At 64.7% G+C, this 5,516-nt stretch overlaps 1 pseudogene; it reads right to left on the bottom strand.

Annotated features, from left to right (window-relative positions):
* Positions 1-773: 773 nt before the first annotated feature.
* Positions 774-4,106, bottom strand: LOC131495935 (pyrroline-5-carboxylate reductase 2-like; annotated as a pseudogene).
* Positions 4,107-5,516: the final 1,410 nt, after the last annotated feature.

Raw genomic sequence — 5,516 nt, 5'->3', positions numbered from 1 at the left:
CGTCGTACACTTGAAACGAATACGACTGTAGGTCAACTAGATGGAATTAAAGTAAAAATAAACTACCAGCAAATTGGCAGTGGCGGGGGGGGGGGGATTGGCAAAAACCAAGACTTGAACCCAGCGACGCTGATGCCAATGCCACAGGCGGCCAGCCCCTGGGGACACGCGCGAGGGACACTGGCCTGCATGGGGAAACCGCAGTTCAGTCCGGCTGTGTGGACGGCACACCCAGCCTCGGCCCCACCAGCGACCAGCGGCTCCATGAGAGCTGCCCCTGGGCCTCGGCATCTTGTGTAAGGTGAGAGAAAAATCATTCCCCCCACAGAGAGCGCTTGTCTGGACCCAGCGTTCAGCAGGTAAGAGGCCCGACAGAGCTGGCAGCTTCCACCTTTGTGTCTGGGCTCCTGCCCTCCCTTCCTGCACCCCAGCCACTAGGCTCTTCTCTGCCATGAGCTCTGGTCCATTCTAGAACAATCTCCTGACCTGCTCCCAGGGGCCGGGACGGAGCAGAGTATCTTTCCAGCTCTCAGGGTCTAGCCCACAATTTCTTGTCTTTAGACAGTGCTCCCCACAGAAGGGTGGGGGCACCCAGTAAGGTCCTGGAGTTCCCTAGAAGAAATTAATATTAAGCATAAAAAAACAAGAGAAGAGGGGCGCCTGGCTGGCCCGGCTGCTAGGACGTGCACAACTACTGACTTTGGGGTCGAGAGTTCAAGCCCCACGTGGAGGGTAGAGCTCGTGTAAAAAAAAAAAAAAAAAAAGCAGGGAAATACAAAATAAAACTTTATTCAAGCAACTAAACAGCAAACCAGAGAACACTTTGTTCCATGGGACACCTAGGGCAGGCGAGTTAAATATCTGCGCACTTTTCTAATTGGAACAATTTTAAGTTGCTCGTACCTTTCCCGTCTGTAACTCAAAGCGAACAGCCCCGCTCACGTTTGTACCTCTGTGTCCTCAACCCGGCAGCAGGCCAACCCTGCCTCAGGCTCCGGCTGGAGGACGTGACCGAAGGAGCCGTCGGCTGCAGGTCTGCAGACCTTCTTGCCAAGTGGGACTCGGGACCGCCCCCACCCACCGCCGGCATCAACCCCCGGAGCAGCGTCCCACAGACGGGATGGGAAACCAGCGTGGCCCGGCCTGAAAACGTCTGAGGAGGATTCGTCACAAGGCCCTGCACACTAGGGAGCCGAACCCGGTCCTGCACAGCCCCTCGGGGATCGGAGGCCTGGTGGCCTCACTCCTTCTTGCCTCCAGGGGCCGGGTTTCTCGTCAGGAGCTTCCCGGAGTTGGAATGGGTCAGCGTGGACACCGTGGGGGACTCCAGCTTCACTCTGTCCAGGAGGGTCTTCTTGAGTGCGGCCGGGGAGATCTTCTCCTGGTCGGCCATGGACTGCAACTCCCTACGGACAGAACCCCGCGGGGGTTACGGGAGCCCGAGCTTCACGAGGCCACCCGGTGCGCACGACCCCGGGCCCCCAAGAACCCGAGCCCGCCCCAAACCACAAGCCCCCAGATCAAACACGCCCGGAAGCTTCTCAGAAGTGCTCTTTAGCTACGTGTGAGTCACCACCAGGTGTGCAGCTCCCCACGGTGCCTGCGGTCACAGGAGGAGTCGGCATGGAAAAGCCCCGGGTTTGGAGTCAACGCTTCCCCGGCCCTGCCTCCACCACGTACTGGCCGCCTGAGCTTGGGGACGTCGTCTCTGAGCCCCACCTTCCTCACCCTGATAGATCACAGCCACCCCGCCACCACGGCCACGGTGGGCATTAGCGAAGTAAGGCCTGCAAACTCTCAGCTGAATCAAGTCTAATGAACCGTGGCTCTGACCGGAGCACAGACTCTGACGCCGCTAATGGACCAGGGACGGCAGGATCTGCCCGACGGGGCTGGCCCACGGGCCACGGGGAGATTAACCCACCGTGTTCAGATATAGGAGGCCTCCACGGCGTTGATGAGCAGGGAGCGGAAGCCCCCGCTCTCTAGGAAGTGCAGGGCGTGGATGGTGGCACCCCGGGCGAGCACACGTTGTCCTTGAGCTGGCCAGGGTGCTGCTCTGACGCCAGCAGCATCTTGGCAGCGCCCTGGGGCGGGAGGGAAGGAGGGGGGGCGGGAGCGGCCGGTGGGCCTTCGGAACTTCCACCCTTCCCCACACCAGCCCCGCCCTTCCCCAGCCTTACCCCGGCTTCCCCACCGTGCCCCACCCCCAGTTCAGGGACCCACGGAACCCCCATCCCACACCCCGGTCCAGAACGTGCAGCGTGTAGATACCAACCAGCAGGGCCTGGGCCCCCAGTCGGACGGCCAGGCGCCGGGGCAGGCCCATCTTCACCCCGCCATCAGCCAGCACGTCCAGGGCCATGAATGCCTGCGGGGACACTCGCTGAGCCCCAGGGCAGCAGGCACTCGGGGCATTCCCTAGGGCCCACTCTCCGGGTGACCGGAACTGGCGACCAGAACTGGCCGCAGAGGCTGACCTCCTCCGCTAGCTGGCCACGCCCCCAGCCCCAGTCTGCCTACAGCCCGCCTGCCACCCTCCGTCCCCAGAGGGCCTCACGTAGGCAGGCCCGCTGCCGCTGAGCCCGGTGACAGCGTCGATCAGGTCCTCCTCCACCTCGGTGCAGAAGCCCACGCTGCTCATGAGCTGTTCCAGAAGCTGCCCGTCCTCCACCAGGGCGTGGGTGCCCGTGGCGTACACCGTGGCGCCCTCCCGCACCACCACGGGCGTGTTGGTCATGCAGCGAATCACCTTGGGGGCCGGCTGGAACGCCATCAGCTTCTGGGACGCGGAAGATGCCCAAGTGAGTCTCTGCGGCGCAGCTTCCACCGGCACCCCGCCCCCTCCCACAGGAGCACCCCGGGGAAGAGAGGGGGCACCTTCTCCACAGAGCTGATGGTGACACCGGCAGCACAGGAGACCACGATGTGCCTGGCCTGCACGTCCGCCCCGATCTCGTCCAGGATGAAGGGGATGATGTGCGGCTTCACGGCCAGGAACAGGACGTCACTGTGCCTCACCGTCTCCTTGTTGCTCCGGGTCAGGTTCACGCCCATCTTCTGCAGGAGGAGATGGTCCAGGCTCAGGGCGCGGGGCGGCCTCGCTGGGCCCAGGTCCTCTCCGGGAGCAAGCGAGCCCCTGCCAAACCCACTCTGCCCCTGCAGCCTGGAATTCCTGTCCCTTGGGGAGTCTGCCCCTCCCCCCAGGGGCCCGAAGTCCCCGGTTCCACTACTAGGCGGGCGAGCTAAATACCAGATACGGACCAGCTTCTCCGAGGCAGCCAGGAAACAGCTGTCTCCCATCCAGGGGTTCGCATGGAAAGAGGCGCAGGCAAAGGGAAAGGTGAACCGGGAGCGCCAGTGGGAGACAGAGGAGTTGGGTCCAGCCTTGGACCATGAATGGACACCTGTTCGCCAGGCCGCGCGGTCTCCGCGTGGTCCAGGGGCGACCCGGAGGTCACCCCTCCGCTTTGGACTCCGAACTGAAAACCGGGGCCCTCCAGTTCTGGGAGCTGCCCAGATTTAGGGTGAAGAACTAACTCAGCCAGCTTTCCCAGCGATCACTCGTGCCTCAGAATAACTCCGAAAAGGGGCTACCGTGGGCTCCGCTTTGCAAAAGAGGAAACTGAGGCTCAGCGTGGTTGAGCACCTTAGCGTCGCACTGCCAGCAGGTGAATTAGGCAGTTTGTTCGCCGCGCATCAGTGTGCCGGGCGCTTAGCACACCTCGGCCTCCATCAGTGTCGGGCCCACCCCGCGCCGTCCGCCCCCTCGCCCGCCCCTCGGCCCCGGCCTCCCCGGCCCCGCCTACCCGGAGCGAGGACACGGTGGGCAGGTCCATTTCCGGGGAGCTGGCTATGATCCTGTGGGCCGACAGGATGCCTGCGGAGAACGGGACCCGTCAGCCGGCGCCCCCGGGAGTCCCGGACTGGGCTGCGGCCCGTCCGCCCCCGCGCGCTCACCTGCGGCCGTGAAGCCCCGCGCCAGCGCACAGGCCAGCTGGCCCGCGCCGATGAAGCCCACGCTCATGACCGCGGGAAGGGGCTCGGCGCCACCCGGGAGCTGCACGACGCTGGGCCGACAGAGCCCCAGAGGCCCGCGCGCGCCCCGGAAGCCAGACCCGCGGGGCTTCCGGCGGCTTCGGGACCCCTCCCCACTGCCTCCGCGGCAGACGGCGCCGCGAGGGCGGCCAATCCGCGGCCAGAAGCTCGACGGACCAGTCCGCGGCCAGAACCTCGGACGGACCAGTCCGCGGCTGGGAGCTCGGGCCGTGTGCCCGCCCCTTGCGTCCGGGATTGGGCGGTCGGAACCTCCGGAGCGGAGGCCGGAAGTCGCGTCCCCAGCTGGCGTGTTCGTCTGGGGGCTCCTCCAGGCGTCCGGGGGTTCCGGGCGCGGGTCAGGCGGAAGTGTGGCCAGAGTTGTGCCTGGGGCGGACCGGCGCCGCCGACTGTGGGCGGGAGGCGTCACCGGGTTGCAGGGATGAATGGGGCGGGGATCGGGCCGGCTAGCGGCGGCGCGCACCCGGCTGAGCGGGGCTGCCGCTGGAAGCTCCAGCTGCCCGCTCGCTCCCGGCCCGCGGGCGTGGTGGCCGAGCAGCCGGTCCTCGGCTGGAACCTGCAGGGCTCCCAGGAACTGGTCCCGAGGCGTGGTGGATAGGCTCCTTTCCGGTGCTTGGGAGGATGGACTCCTGAAGTAGGGAGGCGGCCAGCCCCCTGCCGGTCGACCGCCGTCTGTGCTTCCTAATTCGCCCTTCCCGGTTGATCACCCAGGCACCCACCTGCGGGCAGAGCGTCCCCCGTGGGAACCGAGACTTCCCCCTGGAGCGCAGGGACCGCCCTGAGCCTGGTGTCCGACCCCAAGACCGTGGTGACCTGACCTTCACTGCCCACCTGCTCGGACCCACGACCTGTGTCCCACACTTTCTTTATATGAACCTGGACATGCTTTGAGCACTTTGGAGACGGTCTTTGAGACCCTAGTCTGCAGTCTCCGGGTGGTGGTCTCACCGAAATAAATTCCTTTCCTGTTTCCCCACCATCCGTCTCTCTCTGCCTTTGATTTTGTGCGTGGCCAGCAGCCGAATCTGGTCTGTCTGGGACCCCCAGGGCCGGGTACTCTCGCCCCCTGCGCCCTGGGTACAGGTAGGGCCCCGCCAAGTACAGGGAGGTCTATGCCTCTGCCACCCCACCACTCGGTGTATACGCCCCACACACCGGCGGTTTCCACTTCCATCCGCAGTAAAGGTGTAAGTAAGGGGCCTCGGGGACCGGGTGACAAAAAATACGGAGGAAGAACGCAGCATCCCTGAAGGGTTCGCAGGAGCGGGAGAGACCGTGGCCTCCCCAGCCCCGGTCTGCCGGCGGTTCCGCAGCCCCGCCCCTGCCCCCTCCCTGCACCCCTCCCTGGGCTGGGAGCTTCCTCTACCTGCTCCCCCTGAGCAGGCCCCACCCTCTCAGTTCTTGCACCCTTAAAGGTGCAGGCCAAATGTTCACTATTTTTATATTAAAAGTTTTTATTT

Source organism: Neofelis nebulosa, chromosome 15 (assembly GCF_028018385.1).
Source record: "Neofelis nebulosa isolate mNeoNeb1 chromosome 15, mNeoNeb1.pri, whole genome shotgun sequence".
Taxonomy (NCBI): Eukaryota; Metazoa; Chordata; class Mammalia; order Carnivora; family Felidae; genus Neofelis; species Neofelis nebulosa.
The sequence above is the reverse complement of the archived record's forward strand: the minus strand, read 5'-3'. Positions and strand labels throughout refer to the sequence as shown.